Consider the following 23,885-nt stretch of genomic DNA (forward strand, 5'->3'; position numbering starts at 1 on the left):
TTAAACACTTGTCTCCCTAATGGAGGAAATCGAGGCAGATGGAGGCTGTGCGATGTTTCACGATTATGAGGAAAGCAACGAACAGAAACTTTTAGCGCTTTAGCAACCTGTGCTGTTAGCAACAGATTTACAAGTTAGATGTGTACCGAGTGTGACCAAGTCTGGACTTAGAACCTACAGTGCTTGCCTAGTTTTGGTGTATTCTTCTGTTACTGTTAGAATAAAACCCATCTGGTTATTATTTATTTTTTCAGGATTGCTCCATTGTATGCACATAAAGTGTGTGATATTGAAAAGAGGTCTTTTTTTATGCTTTGGGCATTAAAACACCTAGAGAATATCTCCCTCCCCCAGGTCCCACCACGATCTCGGTAGAGACCGTCCCACTCTCCCGGGTCCCACCACAATGGGGTTGAGGAACATTCCTCTCACCCAAGGTCTCCTGAGCCCCTTTGCAGTCAATTCCCTCTTCCCGCTCTGGCCACATTTGATTTCTGTCCCTGCGTGTCTTTTCAGGAAGCCCTATAAGCTGGATAATACAGTGTGTGTTTAGTGTGTGCATTCTTCCGTGTAGCCTAATGCTTTCTGGGACTTTCTCATATTGTTGCACCTGCCAGCAGTTTGCTCCATTGCATGGTTATCACACTTGGGGTAAACACTCACCAGTTGTGGATGTTCTGGTTGCCTGAATTTTAGCCTGTTATGAATTTAGCTACAGAAACATCCACGAACAGCTCTTTGTGCCAACATGTGTTTTCATTTTCCTTGGATACATACTTACATCTGGGATTTCTGGGTCATATATTAAATATATGTTTTGCTTTATAAGAAACTTCCAAGCCATTTTCCACATGACCGTGCAATTCTGTGTTCCCAGCAGCTGTGAATGTATGAGAATTCCACTTGCTTCACGATGAGGGTAGGGCATTTTCTATTCTAGCACCAGCTGAATATAAAGCAAAAAGTGATTATGGGCCCATTTCCGTTACGGATAGACCTATGTGAATCCTTAGGAAACCATGGCCCACTGCACTCAACTGTGCACTTAAACATACAACTTGATTGATATTTATCCCCAAATGCAAGATCGTTTCAACATCAGAGGATCTAATGACTTAACTCACTACTTGGATAAGAGAAAATATTTTGTATTATCTCAGTAGACACAGAAGAAGCATTTACATCCACTACTGTTTAAAATTAAAAGGAAATCTAGCAATGTAGGAATGGAAAGGAGAGTTTCCTTATATGCCAAATTATATGCCAAATTTTAGAGCAAATACTTTACATAATGGACAGATTTTACAAGCACTCTCCTTACAATCAGGCACATGACAAGGGTAACTATTCTGACAGCTCCTTTTCACATAATACTGGGGATCTTGGCCTATAGAACAAGGAAAGACAAATAAATGTGAGTGAAAGGGCTTGAAAGAGGAAAGACAAAGCTCTCATTAGTTGCAGATGATTTGAGTCATTTAACTGGAAAAACTAATAGAATCATTAAGCTATTAGAACTAATATGATTCAGCAAGGTTGTTGCATGTAATAACTAGTTACAATGATCAGTACACCAATAGTAAGTAACAAAACTTAAAAATAAGATTTCCTTCATAATACCAAATAACTCTTGAAACTATCTAGGAGCTGAACTACAAAAAACAAATAAAAAATGACCATGGAGCAAATTTTAAAACTCTAATAGACTACATAGAAGATCTAAATAGTATTCCCCATCCTTCTATAATTTAAATTACAGCCTAATATTATAAGGATGCCAGTTCTTCACTATTTTATAAATTTATTGCAATCTCAATCAAAATTCCAGTAGCACTCAATAAGCTTGTTCCAAAAAACATATATTGGAGAAAAAAGACCCATAAAAGCTCAGTCAACTTCATATTTTCCCTATTAGATAATGAGAACTACGTCAAAACCACAGAAATGAAAGCAATATGTTATTGGTTCAATAACCGAAATAAAGCCAGAGGAATACAGTAGAGAATTCAGAGATATTTGTGGATTTAATATTTATTAAATACGGCACCACAAGAGGGAAAAGAGAGATTATTTGGTACAATGTTTAGGAAAAATCAGCTCTCTATTTTGAAAAGAAATAAAACTGTATTTCTATTGAAAAATGCATACATCTGATAACGCTAATATCTAAGTTTGAAAGGTAAAACTGTAAGTAAGTAGAATAAATTATAGGAAAGTAACTTTGTGACCTATGCTTGGGAAAGACTTTTTTTTTTTACATCTTTATTGGAGTATAATTGCTTTACAATGGTGTGTTAGTTTCTGCTTTACAACAAAGTGAATCAGTTATACATATACATATGTTCCCATATCTCCTCCCTCTTGCATCTCCCTCCCCGCACCCTCCCTATCCCACCCATCCAGGTGGTCACAAAGCACCGAGCTGATGTCCCTGTGCTATGCGGCTGCTTCCCACTAGCTATCTATTTTACGTTTGGTAGTGTATATATGTCCATGCCACTCTCTCGCTTTGTCACAGCTTACCCTTCCCCCTCCCCGTGTCCTCAAGTCCGTTCTCTAGTAGGTCTGTGTCTTTATTCCTGTCTTACCCCTAGGTTCTTCGTGCCATTTTTTTTCCTTAAATTCCACATATATGTGTTAGCATACGGTATTTGTCTTTCTCTTTCTGACTTACTTCACTCTGTATGACAGACTCTAGGTCCATCCACCTCACTACAAATAACTCAATTTCGTTTCTTTTTATTGCTGAGTAATATTCCATTGTATATATGTGCCACATCTTCTTTATCCATTCATCCGATGATGGACACTTAGGTTGTTTCCATCTCCGGGCTATTGTAAACAGAGCTGCAATGAACATTTTGGTACATGACTCTTTTTGAATTTTGGTTTTCTCAGGGTATATGCCCAGTAGTGGGATTGCTGGGTCATATGGTAGTTCTATTTGTAGTTTTTAAAGGAACCTCCATAGTGTTCTCCATAGTGGCTGTACCAATTCACATTCCCACCAGCAGTGCAAGAGTGTTCCCTTTTCTCCACACCCTCTCCAGCATTTATTGTTTCTAGACTTTTTGATAATGGCCATTCTGGCCGGTGTGAGATGATATCTCATTGTAGTTTTGATTTGCATTTCTCTGATGATTAGTGATGTTGAGCATGCTTTCATGTGTTTGTTGGCAGTCTGTATATCTTCTTTGGAGAAATGTCTATTTAGGTCTTCTGCTCATTTTTGGATTGGGTTGTTTGTTTTTTGGTTATTGACCTGCAAGAGCTGCTTGTAAATTTTGGAGATTAATCCTTTGTCAGTTGCTTCATTTGCAAATATTTTCTCCCATTCTGAGGGTTGTCTTTTGGTCTTGTTTACGGTTTTCTTTGCTGTGCAAAAGCTTTGAAGTTTCATTAGGTCCCATTTGTTTATTTTTGTTTTTATTTCCATTTCCCTAGGAGGTGGGTCAAAAAGGATCTTGCTGTGATTTATGTCATAGAGTATTCTGTCTATGTTTTCCTCTAAGAGTTTGAGAGTTTCTGGCCTTACATTTAGGTCTTTAATCCATTTTGAGCTTATTTTTGTGTATGGTGTTAGGGAGTGTTCTAATCTCATACTTTTACATGTACCTGTCCAGTTTTCCCCGCACCACTTATTGAAGAGGCTGTCCTTTCTCCAGTGTACATTCCTGCCTCCTTTATCAAAGATAAGGTGCGTGGGTTTATCTCTGGGCTTTCTATCCTGTTCCATTGATCTATCTTTCTGTTTTTGTGCCAGTACCATACTGTCTTGATTACTGTAGCTTTGTAGTATAGTCTGAAGTCAGGGAGCCTGATTCCTCCAGCTCCATTTTTTGTTCTCAAGATTGCTTTGTCTATTCAGGGTCTTTTGTGTTTCCATACAAATTGTGAAATTTTTTGTTCTAGTTCTGTGAAAAATGCCAGTGGTAGTTTGGGGAAAGACTTTTTAAACAAAATTTGGAAAGTATAAAACACTAGACAAAAAAAACTTGGGTGAATTTATTTTCATCAGAGTTAAAGATCTATTTTCAGTGACGAACACCATGACAAAGTTAATGGCCAGTAGCTGACAGTAGTACTTACAAATGAGTAATATGTGAAAAAGTGGACCTGGATTCTTGCTGCATCTCAGAGTCACTTGGGGCCTGTGTTTTGGTGTTCCTGTTTTTGCCTCACCCCACCCTAAATGAACCCAAGTCTCTAGGAGTGGACATGGGCACTGGTATTTACCTAGAGCCCACCACCATGTGATAAAGGTTCATAATGAAGCCCACCAATTGAGAAAGATTATTGTGTGTACCATCCTGGAGACTTAGTATAAAGTATGGATTTATTATTATTTAACTTTTCTAGAACTCATTTTGTTCCATCAATGACAATTAAATTTCCCCCTACTTCTGGTTATTTCTAGCTAATATCCCCTCAAATAGTCCCTCTTCTACATTTTCTTGGATTTCTCTTCTTCTGGAATTCCTATTAAATTAATATTAGACTTAGTCTGTCATCTAAACTCTCTTTCACATTTTTCATCCTTTCAACTCTATGAGCTACATTCTGGATGATTTCTTCATATCTGTTTTCCAGTTCACTAATCCTATCTTCAGCTGTTTCTAATCAGCTCTTCAGCTCTTCACCCATCAATTGACTCTTTATGTTCAGTAACTACTCTTATTTCTAGTTTCACTTTGGTTCTTTTCAATCTTTCCATTTTTTATTATGGTGCCTATACTCTTATTACATTTCTAGTCATTTTAAACAATTGATTTAAAGACTGTATATGATATGGCTCTATTGTCTAAAGTTTTTGTACTCCATTTCTGCTGATAATTGTATCCACCAACTCGACTTCATGGGGAAATATTCAAAGATGACCATGATCAGAGTTTATCGTGAGGGTCCTGCATGGCTTTAGTTGAAGGAATGATTGAGGAGGGTCTTGGTTTGCTCTGTGAGGTGCTCTGGGAGTCTTCCTGGCCAAGACCACATTTTTTTGTTTTTGTGAGCTCCTTGGCTTGGATATTCTTGTTTCATGTAGCATAAGTTAAAACTGCAAGAGCAGCCCTGTGCTTCTGGATTTTGGAGGCAATTTCCTCACCTCAAGCTAAGGTAGCCTTGTCTTCCTGGGCATCCGGGTGGTCTTTCTAGTCCACACTTCACTCAGCTTTAGACACATGAACCTTCCGGCTTTGTGTGGCTTCCTCAGTCCCAGCTCCCTTCCTGAGATCCCAAGTCCTTGCCTTCTGTGTCCATATGGCCAGTAAAGCCTGTGTCCCTCCCCTTCTTAAAACAGAAGCCAGTGATTTCCTGAGGCTGACAGAGTGTGCCTCGTAAGCTTACCACACTGTCTCTTTTTCATTTTTGCCCTTATTTTCTTGCCTGCTCAACTATATACATTCATGCATCCTGGGCAAACCCTGGAATTGTTGTAATCTTCACACTAACTGCCCTAGAGTTTGCTAGTGGAATCAATATCCCTGCTTCAGTTGGGTATCCTAATCTTATTTCAGGAATGGTGTCAACCCTGTCCCTCATAGCTTGTCTTTTAGTCTCCCCACTGTTCTGGGAACTTTCTACCCATATGGTTATCATAGGTGCATCAAGTCGCTGAACACACAGTCCCACTCAGGTCAAATTTTGAAACTGAAGCTGAGAAGAAGCAGTGGCAGAGCTGAAACCTGGTAGGTTAAGTGATGTAGATTTCTGTTGTGTTTGTTTTGTTTTCTTCCGGCCATGTGGACCAGAGAATTAGGAAGACATGGTTTCCAAAGGGAAAGAAGAATAAGGAATTCATGTATCAAGGAGCAGACACAGGTGATGAGGACAGAGTCCTGCTGACAGTTAAGTCTATGGCTTTGGCTTTTCCTGACTCCAAAATCCATTTTGTTCTTTGCTTCTTTTGATATTCCCATAACACATAATAAAATGCCTTCTGTTAAGCTAGTCCAAGTTGGGTTTCTGTCCCTTGCAACCAAAGGAGTCATTCATGTCCCCCTCTGAGTTCTCACAGTGACTTTCCAGTCCTCCCTGCAGATGAATTGGGAGAGTTTTCCTTTTCTTGATTCTGGGTTGCACTTTGATACCTGGCTCCAAAGGGACTCAGGTCATGTCTATACGTCTTTAAAAAAGCATCTTCTAGAGCTAAGTCATTCGCTGTCTTCCTACAGCTCCGTTTTCTATGATGCTCCCGCATCTGCCCTGCTGCCTCCTTTTCTCTCTTCAGCCACCAAGTGACACCTGCTCCACAGGGACCAATGCAGTCACTGGGGGTCGTACAGTGTATATTCCAAGTATATCAAGGGAGACCTGACATTCTGAGGTTGATTCCTGGCCAAATTCGAACAAAATCCATGTGAATAAGATCTACTGCCTCTACCCACTGGATTTTGCTGCTTTTCTCTTTTCTTAATGGTTCAAGAGTTTGGAAATAGAAGTGCTACTGCTATCTGAAAATTGTTTATGTTGTTTCAAGATCTGTTCTAAGAAAGGGTTATTAATGTTCTAAGATGTTGTTAGCATGAGGTTTGTAGCAGTGTTTTGTGGATGGAGCTTTTTTTTTATCCTGGTTGTGTGTGCTTTATCATCATTGTCTCTGATATAATCCAATTCAAGAGAAATTTAAAAATAAATGTGACACATGCCCATGAGTATAAAATTATTTTGGATCTTGTGAATGAGTGCAATTCTGCCCCAATGTGAAATCTCTCTTCTAGCCTTTTATTTGAAATAAGAACTAAGTTCTCCTTCTAGAACAGTACGCATCCTTGGGCCCAAATCTGCACTGTCAGCATCAGTTTATCATATCAGGTCATTACAATCACCAGGCCTTGATCTTCCAGCCTCCAGACTGTGAGAAATCAATGTCGGTTGTTCACACACTGCCCGGCATTTGGTGCTTTGTTTAAGGCCTGAACTGGCCAAGACAGGGTGTTTGTAAGTGTCTGGAGGATGCACAGTGAGCTAGAGCAGTGGGTCAAGCCCCTGCTGGTGGCCCATCCGTGCAGAGGCCTCCCGTTGTTTCCTGGCACCAGCCCACTCAGGGCCCCTGGGCTGGGCCATATCACCATCTCCAAAGCACCTCTGGGCCCAGAGCCAGAGCGTGCGGGTTTCTATGCAGTTCCCGCACCCCATGTGACTGTGGGAACTCTGAAGGTCCATCTGCCCCCACCACAGCAGACACAGTGTTTATTACACAGGTGCAGACACGAGGAACACTGGACCCAAGATCAAAGTCAACCCGACCTTGAGACAGCTAACGGATTTTGTTTAAATTCTTGACCATAATACTGAAGGGAGTATTGAAGCGACTTAGGAAGATGTATTGGCGGACGTTTGCGAGATGGGCTAGAAGGAGGGTGGGTAGATGAGGACAAAAGCTGAGGCGCAGGTCGGGTGATTCCAGTGTGAGGGACCAGGACCCAGCCTAGCACAGTGGCCGTCTGAAGGTGGGAGCAGGCGACAACGACAGGTATTGGAAGGAGAGGCAGTGATGGTTAGATGCTCAGTGTGTCGTTTGAATAGAGGGAAGGTTCAAAGCTTCATCCAGATTTTATATCGTTTGACAGATGGGCATCACAGTAGGATGAGTGTGAGTTAACTGGATTTGAAGTTATACTGTGACATCCAACTGGCCATAGATAGAGTAACATTTTAAATATAGAATTTCAGTGCAGATCAGAGGTCACTGTGAGGCACCTAAAAATGCCAGAGTGGCAGCCCTATGCGTCATGCACGCGGAAATGACCGTTGACTGGACAAGGCTAAGGTCACTGATGTTAGAGTAGTTCTGTCGAGGCGCTTGGCAAAGGGCAGGTTCAGAGCATGTTTTTCAGGCCCCTCTGGCCCTGCTGCAGAGATCTCTTTCCGCTGACAGAGTGTTCAAACTACGGACTTCCAGTGCTTCCTTAGCCTTTAGAAGGAAAAATCACTTCATTTATTTGTTTTTTAATCAAGTTGATGAAAACAGCCCCCATCCTGTTTTTTTTTTTTTTAAATCCACTACTCTTTGGGGAAAAGAGATAGCTGGGGGTCTCTGAGGTAAGCCTTCCCAGTGCTGGTGTGATTAGAACATTTAAGCCAACCTGGGACCTTGCGAAGGTGACTGTGAACTCAGCGCAGCCCCTCAGGACCCGGAGTCAAGGGTGGAATTTGGAGCAAGGAACAAGCTCTGAGTCCTCAGACCTGGCAGTAACTAATGGCTAGGACTCTACTCAGGCAGATGTTGCTGCAACTGTCCTAGTAAAGGACGCAGCCACTGTCCTGCTGTGACCGGCAGGTCCAGTCCCCGGTGGCGCCCTTAGTGAAGCCCAGGACCCTGGCGCCGGCTCTGCAGGGACCCAGCCCCACACGGTCTGGGTCCCAGTTCCTACCAAGGTTACGGCCAGGTCAGCACAGGCTGGGGTCCCGGGTCAGTACACAGCACTCATTTCCCCATCTGAGGTCAGGCCGGTTAGACACGGGAGTCGGGAGACGGAGAATGGAAAGCAGCCTTACGGCCGAGAAAGCGGATGGGAGGCAGGCTCACCTGGGGCCGTGTTGTCCCGCCACCTCCCTGCCCCCAGTTCACGTGGTGAAGGCCTGACGCCTCTGTGGCCGTATTTGGACGAAGAGTTGAATCGGCCCTAGGACTGGCAGCCGTCTAAGAGGAAGAGCGCCCTCCACGTGCCCAAGGGGCGAAAGGCCACGTGCGCATATGGCGAGAGCGCAGCCCATGACCGGGGAGTGGCCTCACCAGAGCTGACACCCTGCCCTTGGATTCAGCCTCCAGATGTGTTGTTAAGCCCCCCGGTGTACGGTGCCCTGTGAGGGCAGCCGGCGCCCATAAGCCTGGGGCCGGAGGCCTGCGGGCCTCTCCCGAATTCTCTCCCGGAGGCGCAGCCCGTGCCTTGCGGGGCTCGTGCCACCGCAGCCGCCCCACCACGCGGGCCCGGGGAGCGAGTGGGAGGGAGGGTTGGCCAGGCACCCTGGCGCTTGGGCCTGGCCCAGCCGCCCCACCCGTGCCCGCTGGGCAGCAGTGGGTGCAGGGAGGGTCCCGGCCCACGGTGTCCCGGGCCCCCTGCACGGGAGGCCCCGTCCCAGGGACCGCGGATCCAATGTGGTGCGTCTGGTCCCTGAGCTCTCATGGTTGTTTGGGACCGTGGGACGTTTAGAAAGGACCCCTTGTCCCCTTTGGGCGGTGTAGACGGATTGATTCTGAGCTCGGCAGTGACAAATATTAGAATAGCAACAAAATGCAGTTTGGATTAATCACGTGTAAGCATAGCACCTGTTCTATATATAGATCTTACTATTTTTAATGCGTTTTGCTCTGTGGTCTAGAAAATTGCAATAAGGAAAACGTACCCCTTAAGCTTACTCTCCCCATAGGTTTCTCAGTTAATAAAAGGTGATCGAAACCACACGTGTTTTATTTTCCATCGCAGCCTGTCACAGCCACCTTGGGCGGCAAGCTTCAGCTGTTTCAGGCAGAATGACGCCGACCTGTGGGCTGGAGGCCGCCGGGGGCCCGCATGGGGCCTGTGTGTGGGTGCTCGTCCTGCGAGCGGCCGGCCGCGTCTATGCTGCCCTCATATCCGTGGCCTGCCCACGCCTCAGAAGGAATCCCTGCCCTGGAAGAATGGAAATGGCCTCGAGCACTTGTGCCCAGAGTTTAGGAAAGTTAAAATAGAAAGTTCTTCAATAAGAAATAACCTAGTATTTGTTTCACAACTTAGACTTTGCAGAGAGAGAGGGAAGGGGGAGAGAGAGACAGACACAGACAGAGGGACAGAGACAGAGACAGAGGTTGGGAGGGAGGGGGGGAGAGTTCACTTTGGGGCGGTGGGAACACAGCTGTGGTGGTCCTAACCCCAGGCCTTCTGGTTGATGTGCCCTAGTTTTACTGGGTGAACTGGCCTTTGCCCGGGGCCTCCATCTCACACACCTTAGCTTCCGGGCCTCCCCCTGCTGCTGTGGATGACCGTCCAGTGGGGACAGGGTCCAGTCGCCCCAACACGAGTTCCTCAGAGATGTATCTGCCTCCAGAGGTCCCACAACCAAGTCTTTCTAAGATCCCAGAAGAGTCAGGATGCTTCTAGAGCAATTCCAGGTACAAATGACCAACAACACGGGAGGCCATCCACATGGAAACACCCTGTGAAGATCTAGTGTTTCCTGCCCCATCTGGACCCCTCCGAGCACCCCAACTACCCCTACTCCCCTTGCTCCCCAGAGACATGACCCTCCAGCCCCTCAGAAACGTCTGGGGCTGGATTCCTGAGCTCCTCACTGTGATTCCAAACACTGACCATAGATATCCACACTTCTTGCAGAACGAGAAGCAAAATTTTAGCATAACTAATTTTAATTTTTCTAACATTTGCAGTTATCCAGACATTTTTATCCATTTATAGTAATCATACTGTTCTTCTTTGTTAAAGTAAATTTCACTTAAAACTAGTTCAAAATAGGTCAATGGAGCGTTCTATGGGCAAGTGAGCCCATAGAACCTTATTTAATAGTCTTAAGTTCAGTTACATCATTAAAATTTAGAAATTTTTGCAATATTATTCTTAATTCTGGTAAAATACACATAAAATAGAAAACACCATCTTTAAGTGTACAGTTCAGTGGTATTAGCTACAGTCTCATTGCTGTGCAACCATCACTAACATCCATCTCCAGAACTTTCTCCTCTTGCAAAACTGATATCCGGTCACCGTTAAATCCTCACTTCCCCTCCCCTCCCCCAGCCCTGGCGCCCACCATTCCTCTTCCTACCGTTCTACATCATGTGGCTCCTCCAGGGACCTCGTATAAGTGGAGGCACACAGTATCTGTCCTTTGTGACTGGCTTTCTACGGAGCATCATGTGCTCAAGGTCCATCAGTGTTGTAACAGGTGTGAGAATTTTCTTCCTTTTTAAGTCTGAACACTATTCCGTTGCACTGATGGACACGTGGATTGCTTCCACACTTTAGCTGTTTGTCAAGGGTGGAATTTGGAGCAAGGAACAAGCTCTGAGTCCTCAGACCTGGCAGTAACTAATGGCTAGGACTCTACTCAGGCAGATGTTGCTGCAACTGTCCTAGTAAAGGACGCAGCCACTGTCCTGCTGTGACCGCACTGCGATGAGCACAGGTTTCCAAGTATCTGTTCAAGGCCTTGCTTCCAATTCTTTTGGAAAAATACCTGGAAGTGGAATTGCTGGACCATGTGATAATTCTATGTTTAATTTTTTGAGGAACCTCAAAGCATCTGTACCATTTTACATTCCCACCAACTGTGCACCAGATTCTGGTTTTTTTGTTTGTTTATTTTGTTTTTTTGTGGTACGCGGGCCTCTCACTGCTGTGGCCTCTCCCGTTGCGGAGCACAGGCTCCGGACGCGCCGGCTCATTGGCCATGGCTCACGGGCCCAGCCGCTCTGCGGCATGTGGGATCTTCCCGGACCGGGGCACGAACCGCGTCCCCTGCATCGGCAGGCGGACTCTCAACCACTGCGCCACCAGGGAAGCCCCGATTCTATTGTTTTTAACATGCCAGTTTTGTGTATGACTTTCATACTAAATGTTAGTTTATGTTACGTATTGCTTTCATTTTTATATAAATTTTCTCCAGAGTAAGTCCTGAGTCCCATTACATCAAATGTGACTTTAAGAAAATAATTAATTTAACATTATTTAATGTCAATAATAATAGCTAAATAATATCTTAAGGAAAAACCTCTAATGTGTGAGCTTTATCAAGGGAAGATGCAGGACAAAGTGAATTTGGAAAAGCTACTGCTGAGATGACAGCCACGCCAAGCTGAGGGTGTGGACAGCGGGGCTCCGGGGCTGCTGACTCAGGCTAGGGGTGGACTGTTCTGCACTCAGAAGGGCTCCCCGGCTGGTCTCGATGCACAGCAGTACTTCTGCACACACCACCAGCAAGGGGCAGGGTGTTGCTGTCATTGGGTGCTGCCTAAATCTCTCTTGTTGAAATATAATGTTCGTATTTTATCAGCATCATAAAGCAATTATACATTTTCAAGCAATGAGCAAGTGTACCATAAGTAAAAGTGATTGGTTCTTCTGCCTTCCTCAGAAAGCAGTATTAAAAATAATGTATTTATATCGAACTTTTAATTTTTAACTAGATCTCATTTCATTATCCCATTTTTATAATAACCATTGGAGTTTGATAGGAATTATTTTCATTTTCCAAATACTTGACAAAGGCTGTGTCACAGTGAGAGGAGTGATGAAATTTCATCTTGGAAAACCCATTTTAATGCATTCTTTTCACATACCAAATTCATAGGTTTAATCAGGTTGAGAGGAACTGGCTTTTGTCAGGTAGATGTGAAGGACATTGTTGCACCAGGCTTCCTAAGATGCTTTCACCAGGATAAAGACTGCTGGGATGGCACAGGTGGTGTGTCTGCTGGTAGAACCAGCATTGGAGATGGGAGGGGTGATGCTTGTGACATGGAGGGTGGAAACCAGGGGGTGGAGGGCATCCTTGCTGAGAGAAAAAGACCCCACAGGAGGCTTCTGAGGAGGCCAGACTGGAGAGGTGACCTCCTGAGGGCCGTGGGAAGACATCTCATACATGACAACCAGTGGTTTCAAAAGCATCTGGTGCATTGTGGAAGGAGGTTAGCCAGACCACTGTCTTGACCCCATTAGGATTTTGCTAGGCAGGCATTCCCCATCTTATGGGCAGGTAGACTGAGGCAGCCTCCTGTGAAGGCCTTGTTCCAGGTGGGCTGCCTGGAGGAGGCAGGATGGTGAGGAAGCCTGCTGGCAAGCGCTTGGCAGGGGAAGTGGCACTGCTCTCCAGGGAGCCTGGCCTGGGATGGAAAAGTAGGAAGAGATGTTCCCCATCGTTAGAGGGCTGCTGTGCAGCCTGGCGGTTGGCTTTTCTTTGTGATTCAAGAGCCTGACTGAAGCACCCCCCTCAAAGAGGGCATCTGCTCCCCTGAAGGTGGTCTCCAGCAAACACACCGTGGCCACACTAGCGAGAGCTAGGCCGCTTCCTCTCAGAGGCTCCTCTGTTTGGAGGATCCTGGTTGATTTTGATAACTGACCGTTTGGGCCACTTGTGTTTTCCTCTTCTCATGCTTTACATTCCTATTCCTATGTTTTATCAATAAATTCACCAATAAAGAGTGAGGCCTTGAAACCCTGGGCTCCCACCCTCAACCCCAAGAAAAGCAGAACCCAGGCCCACGCATTCTTTCTCTCTCTCTCTCTCTCTCTCTCACTCTCTCTACCTGTGACCTCACCGTGTGGCCCCAGGTGTCCTGGGGTCCTGTAAATAATAAACCTTTATTTTTTTCAAAGTTTCCTGAAGATTTTTGCTGAAGGATGTCTTGCAATCATCATAAGAACCACAAGGGCCGGTGCAACCACAACATTGATTATTGATAGGCTGAGATCAACACAATAAATTGGTGTCGTGATTGCACTTGGAATTAACCAAGGGTGATGCTCTTTACCTGCAACTTGCTTAACAACCATCTGACTCAGGTGAGTAACACCATCTGGGGAAGGACCACTGCTTGGCGGGGGTTGCAAGCTGCTATGTGCTTCTGCTTATTATCGCCTCTGTTGTGTGTTCCCGGTGGTGTTGATCCAAAGATCACGGCTGCCATAACCATCGGACACTCTCCCAAGAGCAGTGTGATCAAGGCCATCTGTCTAATGACTAACTATAACGGCCTTAATTGACTGTTAATGTGGGGAGGGTTCTCCATGCCTTGAGGCCAGGAGGTGGATTGGATGGCAAGGCTATTGTCATGGTCCAAGGAGAGGCTCTGGGCTAAAGGACGTGAGGACAGGATTCCGCAGGTGAGCAGGACGAGAGACCTCTGCCTTCAACCTCTGACTCAGTGAGTTGCGCCCGGACTACGTGTCCTAACCCAGAAGAGTGAAGTAACCTTGCACCCAGAAACCAGTGGCACCACCCCTGACCCAGTGGGATATTATGGATCCAATCCCTGGTGTGATGTTGCTAAAAAATAATGGACAAAAAAAAAAAAAAAAAAAAAAAAAAAAAAAAAGGACAAATATAATGTCCGGAACACCTGGTACCAGCACTTCCTATGAACCCTGAGGAGGTGCATCAGCTCCTGACAAATGCAAAACACCATGGAAGGCTCCTGGGTGTTGCTCTGTGCAGGCCTGGCGGCCTTTCCCAAAGACTCTCTGCATTGCCCAATGGAGGCAGACCCCAATCCCGGAGAGGTGTCTTGGGACACCCTGGAGAGGAAAGAGGCCGCCTATGAAGGGGGCTCACGGTGACATCATCCCGAATGTTCCAGTGGCAACACAGAAGATTCAGGTAACAGGACAAAATCAAATAGGAACTGAGATCAGAAACTACACCTTAGTTAAAATGCAAACTTTTATTGAAGATTTTATGCAGCAGAAAGGAGAGAGGGGAATGAATTGGCTCTTGTGGGATTTTTTGTTTGTTTGGAATGAGCTCTTATTATTCACAGCTGCCAGAGTGCACCAACTCGCTGGTATCTCTAAACATCTTAAACTCTATAACATTCTTAAAGTTCCTGTAATTAGGAGGAGTAGCCTGTAGAAGTAAATCTCTGGACTCAAGGTCAAATGGACCCTCCTCAGGGCTGGAAATAAAGAGGGGGTCATTAGGGTCACTACTGTCACGGAAATGATAAACCTATTGGGCTTCTAAGGGTTAAGAATTCTAAGTAATATATGTTATTAAAACTTCTAGAAATAAGGAAACGTCTACACGCAAGGAAAATAGATGTGTTTTTGGGTACGAAACGTATGAGGTGTGGAGATTTTTTTTTTTTTAAGTAAAAAGAAAATAAATTTGTCCTAAAGTAAAACTGGTTATTTCAGAATGGGAAATAGGAAAATAAAGGACAAAATGGGGTATACAGCTGGGAAGAGAGAGAGAAAAAGAATTTTATCTTGTGTAGTGAAGTTGGGTAAACTCGGATCATTATTATAAGGTGTGTGTGGTTTTTTTTTTTTTAACCTAAGCTTTAATAGCAATAGTTTGCTTATGTAATTTTCTTTCATCAGCTGAAAGGACAAAGTTTTCTTGGAGTATTGGTATGTTTCTGATAGATTACAGAATGCTTTTCTTTACCATAAGTAATCTGGCTAGAAAGCAAAGGTTTTGTGTTTTATTGGAAGAAATCATGCTAAAACTTCTTTATGGATATTCTTGTATGGATATATGTTATTGATATGTGTTCCAGAAATTATATGAAATTCCTAGAAATCTTATATGTATGTTATCATTTGTAATTCTCATTATCATCTTAAAATGTTGTATGTCACAGAAATAACCAAATTTCCTTGCCAACTGCATTATAATGAATTCTCGTTAGATATTTAATCATGATCATTTTTAGGTCTTTTGTCATTTACAGTTATTGTTTTACTCTGACGCTTTTTACAGATGTGTTTCATATTCAGAGATTTCATGGAGAGGTCTCTGACAAGTATTCTGGAATATAGGTTTCTGGTAATGCTCAGATCACACCACTGACCTGGGTAGGAGTATACGTGACACTATATTCATGAAACTGCCAACCACAGGTCAAGGTCAATGAGAATTAATTACCTGGGAGCGAATGAACTGACGAGGATCATTATAATTCTGTGACTTTTTTTGAAACATTGTTGGTTCTTTAACCTTTTGTTTTTTCCAGATTTAGGGAATCCTATTCTCTTAAGCTATCTATGATTTACAACGATTTGGTAAAGTATATCTTTGTGAACAAAGGTGAAACATTTATCTTTTTCTCCCTACATGATCCCTCCAGAATTAGAAAACTCTCAGTGAGTATTCTTATTTTCATGGCAATATAGTTATTTGCATAAGTTCAATAAGATTCTATTCTCCTTGTAATAGGACACCATTGGAAACATTATTTAATTCCCAAGACTTTGACTGGAAGGTATTATTTGAGAATGTGCATAGACTCAGATATGACCAGACAGTTTGGAAAACCAACCTATAGCCTGCTTACAGGGTTCCTGGCAGCTTTATCAGGTGAGTAAAGGAGGTCACTTCCTGGCAGGTGCAGGAACCTCAGGATATCTTGGGGACCTTGAGAAGAGAGGAATTAACTCAAGTCTATAGGTGCTGCAGGCAAAGCCTAATGGCAAATCCTCAGCTTGTCTTCCTAGCCTCCTGAGGCTTTTAAAAGCTCAATCTGATATTCTTTATGAAAAGTTCCTGCAAAGCAGACTTAAAAAGAGCCAATATGGTCAGTTGGAATTCTTGCTGCACTTATGTAAATAATCAGGCCAGTTTATTGAAACTAGACTTAATTTGTAAATACATTAGTCTTATATGTTGTCTTTGATAGCAAGGGGATGATTGTAGACAGAAAACAATGTTTCAGTAGAAACTATAATATACAGTTGGGGATATTAGATTCCAGTTCTGTTAATTGTGTTTGAGGTTTTGTTTCTGACCTGTAAAGTAGACCAGATCCTAAATTCTCCCTGTTTCCTCTAACCTCAGGCCTCAGCTCTCCAAACTAATGTTTCCAGTTTTTCTCCCACCCTCTGACTTGGAATCATTGAGAACTAAAACCGCCTTTTTCCTGAAGCCATGCAAGCTAAAGTTGGACAATTTGATATAAGCTTAGAGAAATCACAGCAGTTCATGTTGCCACAGCAGCTTCATACTTGTTGCTGTGTGGTCACTCAGAAAGACCACCAGAGACATTCAAGCTGCAAGTAGGGAAAAGATGTCAGGTTGCCACTGCCTGCCCTCACTCCATCTGGAGATGCTTCGAACCCCACATCTAGAAACCTTACCTGGCTGCTTTCAGAACTCAGAAACTGGGATTATAGTCTGCTCCAATCACTAACCATTGGTTTTCCTTTGTTTCCATAGAAACACCTTTTATTAAAAACCTGATGCAAGTATGTGCGCCATGTAGGCCTAACTTGGGGAACCCACCTGCATCGCCACTTCCTGAAATGAGACACAGCCTCTACTTGAACTGACCTACTCTCTGGACTAAGAGAGGGTTCAATGAGATAAAGACAACCCAGCAACTCAGGACAGGTTCAAACCTTCTTACACCAGGTGGCCAAGACAATAAAGTAGTTCACAATGTCACCCAAATCTTTGACCAGGTTCCTCGGGCCCCCAAGGTCACTGACTTAGTTTTATTGCAGGACACTTCAAATTTGGGACAGTGGATACAGACGAGATTTCAGACTGCTGTCTGTGTATTTATTATAGGATTTGGGACTAGAATCCTATTTAGATATGTGCTTTCTGAGTTACAATGCACCCTACCCCTGACTTAGCACATCAGCTACGGAGGCAGTTACATTCTCACCACCCTCACCTTTGACTCTGATGGCTTGGCATCACAGGGTGGGTGGTAGGGTGAGCCCTAACAGGTGGGGTTTTTCCTTTTTGTAACGCAAATGCATAACTTAAGCTTTGATTGCCCAGGCCCCCACTTCAGATAGGGCATCAGCTTCAAGGAAGGCTACCTGGGAAAAGCACATTGCTATTAGCCACGCCAGATACAGAGCCAGGCCACCTTCCCCACTGAGGTGGCTTTGTTTGGAAGATCTTATTTAATTGCAGCGACTGACCATTGGGGCACTTGTTTTATTTTCTCTTTCTGCACTTTAAATTCCTGCTTTCATGTTTTAAATTCACCAGTAAAGAGTGAGCCTAGGAAAACCCCAGGCCCCCACGCCAAGCCCCAGTAAAAGTAGGACCCCAGGCCTGTGCTCACAGTATCCTTCTCTCCCTCCCTCCCTCCCTCCCTCCCTCCCTCTCTCTCTCCACCTCTCTGTCTCTCTATCCCCCTGACCTCGCAGTGTGGCACCAGGTGTGCTGTGTAATTTCCAGGTCCTGTAAGTAATAAACCTTTAGTTTTTCAAGTTTCCCAATAGTTAGTGCTGAGGGGTGTCTTGCCATCATAATGAGAACCACAAGGGCCGGTTCAGCCACAGTGTTGGTTATTGACAGGCTGGGGCCAGCACACAACAGCTATTAAGATTCCTTTTTGGTATTTGAATGATCAAATGACTAATGTTATGTGGCACATGTCATGGGTTTGCACAACGTTTGGCACAAAGCAAGAATGTGATTGTGGTCCACCCAAGCCTCGCTGCAGAGGGGTGGTCTAAACAAATTCTGGAATAAACAGTTTCTGCTCTTTTTGACATTCTGTTTAAGGGCATTCTTTTCAGATGTGGGAGTGCATTCTGTTTCGTTAGCAGAACTGACTTTGTATTTCAGACTTTGGGAGGAAGGTGCCTGGGTGTTTTCATAGTAAAGGTTACTATTATTAGTTTTGCAAATGGTTGACTGATAAACAGAGAAAAGGATGAAATTTGTGGGATATGCTAACACCTACAGATGCATCCGTCTGGAAGGAAGGGTTGAAGTGGGGTGCGGACAACTCAACATTTGAAAAGATAGCTTTTTCACATGTCTAGCAGGAATCTTCGTGCTGATACTATTAGACTGAACCATATTAAATTACCAATATTTGACTGTCTTTACCCTACAAAATGGCAGCTCCATACGGCTCAACCAAATATGTTTTTCAAAAGAGGGAGCAGTAATATACAGATCCAGACCCATATACAAAGCCTGCCTTTCTGCCACCCTTTCTTTCCTCTCTGACTTCTTTCTTTCCACTTTCTGATAAAAACTTTATTTAGTGCCAACTTTGTTTCAGGCTTTAATTTTAGGAATAATTTATTTGATTGGTTTCTTCTGTATGTTCCCAACTTAACTTTAATTTTACTTCTATTGACAACTTCATGGTACTCTGACACACTGCCGGCACAAGAGCTGGCTCATGAAGGTACAGGGTATCGGGAGAGCCAATGAAGATTCTGGTTTTGGTCTGGGACACGTCTCCAGTGATGGCGCTCCTGCTTTGCCATTTAGGTTTTGAGTCACTTGCGGTGTGAGACCTCAAGTTACGAAAGTATGTATGTCACATTTACTGACCACACTCCGTTAAATCTGCCCTTTCCTCTGCAGTCCTTTATTTGAGTTTTTCAACAGAGGACTAAAAAAAATGAATGGAAGCAATTTAATTCCTATGTTTCCCTGGCAAAGATAAGAACATAAAGATTCCAGGGGAAGAACTGAATGGTAACAAAGCTAATATCAATATTGAAGAGAAATGTACAGTTTGACTCGGAACAAGTGTGCTTGTCTGTAATTTTGAAATTAATGGCAAGAAAAGTGAGGTTGCGTGGAAAAGATGGGCACTTACGTGAATGCTTCAAGGAAGAGTGGGGACAGATGAGGAGGAGCAGTGGGGCAGTTGGTGATGGAGCAGAGACGTGTATCCAGGCGCAGGTGTTGGGCACTCAGATGTGACCCTGAGGCAGCTCGCCCGAGGAGGGGAGACCATCCTACCCCTCCTCTGCCTCCTCTTTTTTTTGCCAGCGTGTGAAGTTGCGTCAATAGCAGATTTATATTCTCCATACAAATACTTTCAACCCCCGAGTCTTAGAAAACGGGGCATCCTAACTCTCCACATGCAGGGTCCAGGGCACGTGGACACAACCTCCTGGCATTTCTGTCCTGGCAGCATGGCTCCACTCGCCAGCGTCTGGAGGCAGGTGTTTCATTGCACCGCTGTCGCTAGATTACCACTCTCATCATCAGAGTGACCAGCTCTTCTCTACTTCTGCTAACGTTTTAAGGAAGTACGTTGGTCAGGGGCGCCCACGCTGACCAGCCACATGGCCTGGGTGCCTTCAGGCTGTGGGCCACTGTGGGCAAGCCTGGGATGTGAACTCGGGCTGCGACCCTGGGGCCGTTAATGGCTGTCACGTGTCATTGGAATCGCAGTAGCAGCTGTTTATAGAGAGATGCTCCCAGTTGAATCACTATGTACTAAATTTGTAGTTACCCATCTGGATAACAGAACAAGCTATTGGCAGGAAGAAGAGGAAAATTACACAAATTTAACAGGGCAAAGTACGCATGCCGCATATACTTTTCGCTCTGAAATGCAAGATTCAGTAAAGACGATTTCCACGTTTGGAGCTTGGCCTCCGGTGGGTTTAGCATCACCCTCCTCTGATGTGGTTCTTGTTGGTAGCACTCTGCTCCCCAGTCTCCGACTTTTCAGTGTTTCTCTCTGGGTGGCTCCGTCAAGCTCCCATCGTGCTGTAGCATCTTCCTGGAAATGTCTCCTTTTTGACCAAGACTCAAGCTGCTGCTGCCCTTTGTCTGCTCTCCTGCTGCAGCCTTTCCTTTATATAATGATCTTCTGACGTCCAACAGTCTCCTATTATCCAGAAAGGACCCTGCTTTTGTAATTTACAAATATTTACTAGCCACCAAGAAAACGCCAAACTTTCCACTAAAGAACTGAAACTTTGCCTTTGGACCTGGAGAGCCACACACATGATGGTATGACAGAAGTACCCGGGCACGTCAAATCACATTCCATCCTCAATGAATAAGCCCTGGGTGACTGAAATACATCACAGATGGATGAGAAAATATGAAAACAAAAATACCTTCCTAAGTGAAACCATACTGATTTACCTTCTGTGAAATAAATAAAGTAGGATGTTTCTTTCAAAGATATGGAATGAATCCATGCAGTTTGCTATAGTTGTTTTAAAGTAAACTATATTTTAAAAATTTTGCGGGGGGGATAACTAAGTTGACCATTTTTCTTTCTGAATGGATAACAAATATTTTGCTCTTCAAAAGAGGAAAATTAATTAGGAAAATCAATAAGCAAGCCATAGAACGGGAGAGAATATTTACAGTACATATATCAGACCAAAAGCTTGTGTCTCAATAATATAAAGAACTACTATAATCTATCATAAAAGACAAACAACCAAAAATGGGCAGAATAGTTGAATAGGCACCTCACAAAAGAAGATACGTGAATGGCAATATGAAAGGGAAAATTGCTCAATATCATTAATCATTAGGGAAATGCAAATTAAAACCACAATGAGATACTTCTATACACATCAGAATGTCAATAACTTAAAAAGATTGACAATACAGCGTTGTCAAGGGTTTGATCATAACTCTCAAATATGGCCAATAGAGTGTAAAATGGAATAGTCTGGGAAAATGTTTGGCACTTTTTCAAAAAGTTAAACATGCATCTTCCCTGTGTCCCAGAAATTCCACTCTCAGATATTCATCTAAGAGAGAGAACATACAGGTCCACAAAACACCCCATGTGAGCATGGTCATCGAAGCTTTGTTCGTAGTATCAAGAACAAGAACAAGCCCTGAGGTCCGTCACCAGGAAAGCGGAGGCGCTGTGGTGTGTGTATACAGGGGATACTTCTCACCGATACAGGCGTACGCTTCTGATACGCGTAGTAACGTTAATGGATCTCACCTATTATGCTGAGTGAAAGAAGCCAGACGGAAAAGAGTACACAGTCTATGACAGAAATTACATGAAGTTCCAGAAGAATTAAAAAAAAACTATGACAAGAGAAATCAGACGGCATCAGGGGCCTGTCTGGGTAGGGACAGAGGCACCTTCTGGGGTCGTGGACACCTTCTGTCACCCATGTGGGTTCCTTGAGTGAATGCATTTGGAAAAGAGAATGTGCTTCTATATGTAATGAGGTCTCAATAAAATGTTTCCTAAAAGAAAAACAGACACAGATGTGTGTGCATATTTCCAGTAATGGTTGGGGAATGTGACCAAACGACAATTTTAGTGGTAAAACTGGATCTAACTTCTGCAATATTTCATCCATTTGCTTATTTAACAGCTCGCATCCTGCACCCGCTGTGCTCCAGACCCTGTTCCGGGACGTGGGAGACCACGGTGCAGTGGGGACGTACAGTTCTGGAGCTGGCAGCCAGCCTGAGGACGGGCTTCCTGAAGGGGGCTGGGCTCCCCGCCTCCATCTCAGTGGGAGACTTTGATGGCATCCGGGCTGCTCACCTCAGACAGCTGGGCTCATTCCTCCAGAGCAACGACCATGACTCTGTCCTAGGGGTCTTCATGATGATGTTTTAACTACCCTGCAGCCTACCATTCAAAAACCAGAGCTCTAATTCCATCAGGTGTAAGTGCAAAAAATAGATTTTGATGAGTGAGCATTCCGGAAAAGAGGTAAGAGAAGTAAATGTAATAAGTAAAAATTATGCAAAGGGGAAATTCAAAATGTTGAGTAATTTTCTACCCCAAACATTCCGACACCATTTTAAGCTTCTTAACTCTGGGGCTAGTGCTGCCTTCCTCTCTCTGTTGCTCAAATATCACTGCAGTTGGCTGTGTGCACACGGGCCTTCCTGCTACATCTCCTGTCCTTTAGTTTAGTTTGTTTACAGCATTGTTCTGGACGGACACGTGGGTGCACCTCTTTCTTCTCCACCCCAGGAACGCCTTTCTAGGTTGGAAGGCCCACACTTCTGTTCATGTTTTCTGAGCCCTTGCTCTCTTGTCTTTACGTGAAAACTTGCTTGCGTCCCTGTCCTGTCCTTTCTAATGTCTTCAGTCCTTGATGCTAAAGGGCCGACCGAACAACATTCAAGCAGGAGTCAGTGGGGCTGGGTCCCAGGAGCACAGCGCTCACACAGGCCCTTCAGAACCACGGGCCTGCATGGCGTTGCTGGCGTAGGGGTCAGCATGGCCCGAAGGCCTTTTGTTTCCACGTTGCCTAAATGTTCATCTTCTCCCCACGTGTGATGGTGTGTCTGCTGTGCTGTACCAGAGAAAATCACCACTTCATGCATGTTTTTCTTTTGCCTCAACAGATTCAAATGTTATGAGGTTTGTCAGGAATTCCCTTGAGTTTGTACCAAATCTTTGTATCTCTTTTCCTTCATATTAGACAAACATGTTTGACATAAACTATTTCAAGGACTGCAAATAGAGGAGAGCTCTGAATGGATGGCTTTTACTTTATGGAGAGTTAATAAATCTCAGAAAATAATAATCTGGGCAGGATGCAATGAAGCTGAATAGTTAATCTGCATAGAATCAAGTATGTGATATGGAGCCCACGTTCCACGTGGCAGAGTCCCAGTTCCAGACAATCACCGCACAGACTGCCAAGAAACCAGGACTTGGGGAAACTGTGTCAGCCTTTGAAACGATATGAGCTGTAGGCGGATTATTGACTAATCATAGAACAGGTGGCTCATTTAAAACTTCTTATTATTTCCAGCGAGTGATGATAATTTTTGTATTGGTTGTGAACCGTAAGGGCATGGAGAGGCGGAGTGATAATGTTTGTATTGGTTGTGAACCGTAAGGGCATGGAGAGGCGGAGTGATAATGTTTGTATTGGTTGTGAACCGTAAGGGCATGGAGAGGCGGAGTGATAATGTTTGTATTGGTTGTGAACCGTAAGGGCATGGAGAGGCGGAGTGATAATGTTTGTATTGGTTGTGAACCGTAAGGGCATGGAGAGGCGGAGTGATAATGTTTGTATTGGTTGTGAACCGTAAGGGCATGGAGAGGCGGGAGAAACACCGGAAAGGGAGTTAGTGCTGGCAGAAGAGTTTGCTGTGGTAACGCTGCAGAACCATCCGCAAACCTGCTGGCCCCGTGCTCCTGGGCAGCTGAGAGTCAGGCGGAGGTCCCTTCACCTGGGGCGCACAGCCACCTGGAATGGCTCTTCCTGGGTCAGAGGGCAAAAGTGCAAGGTGTCCAGCAAACTCTGCCCTTTGTGGCCTTGGCCAGCATCACGTCTCTCCATATTCCGAGGTATATCACAGGACCATGGCCAATTCACCTCTCCCTGTGGAGGCTCAGTGGAACTGCAGGACTGGGGGCTGGGGGCACAGTTCTCCAGGGCACAGGAGAGCTGTCCGAGGCCTACGCTCAGCTGGGTGTGAAGGCGTGTGGCTTAGATGAGACAATATTTGTGCACAAACCGCTTTTCTTTGTGATCCTCACGTGTGTCCGTGTG

The 23,885-nt window shown here is 44.3% G+C and overlaps 2 long non-coding RNA genes across 2 annotated transcripts in view; both read left to right on the forward strand.

Moving 5' to 3' along the window:
- LOC132530331 (uncharacterized) overlaps positions 1-13,998 on the forward strand; it is a 57,520-nt gene extending 43,522 nt beyond the window's left edge. Inside the window, exon 4 of the long non-coding RNA XR_009543765.1 lies at positions 13,311-13,998. This is a non-coding gene — a long non-coding RNA (uncharacterized LOC132530331). The remainder of the gene's footprint in view (positions 1-13,310) is intronic.
- Positions 13,999-14,152: 154 nt separating this feature from the next.
- On the forward strand, positions 14,153-21,615 carry LOC132530330 (uncharacterized). Its single transcript, XR_009543764.1, has 2 exons — positions 14,153-16,011; positions 16,867-21,615. It is a non-coding gene; the product is annotated as an uncharacterized LOC132530330 (long non-coding RNA).
- The last annotated feature ends 2,270 nt before the right edge of the window (positions 21,616-23,885 follow it).

Source organism: Lagenorhynchus albirostris, chromosome 12 (assembly GCF_949774975.1).
Source record: "Lagenorhynchus albirostris chromosome 12, mLagAlb1.1, whole genome shotgun sequence".
NCBI classification, from domain to species: domain Eukaryota; kingdom Metazoa; phylum Chordata; class Mammalia; order Artiodactyla; family Delphinidae; genus Lagenorhynchus; species Lagenorhynchus albirostris.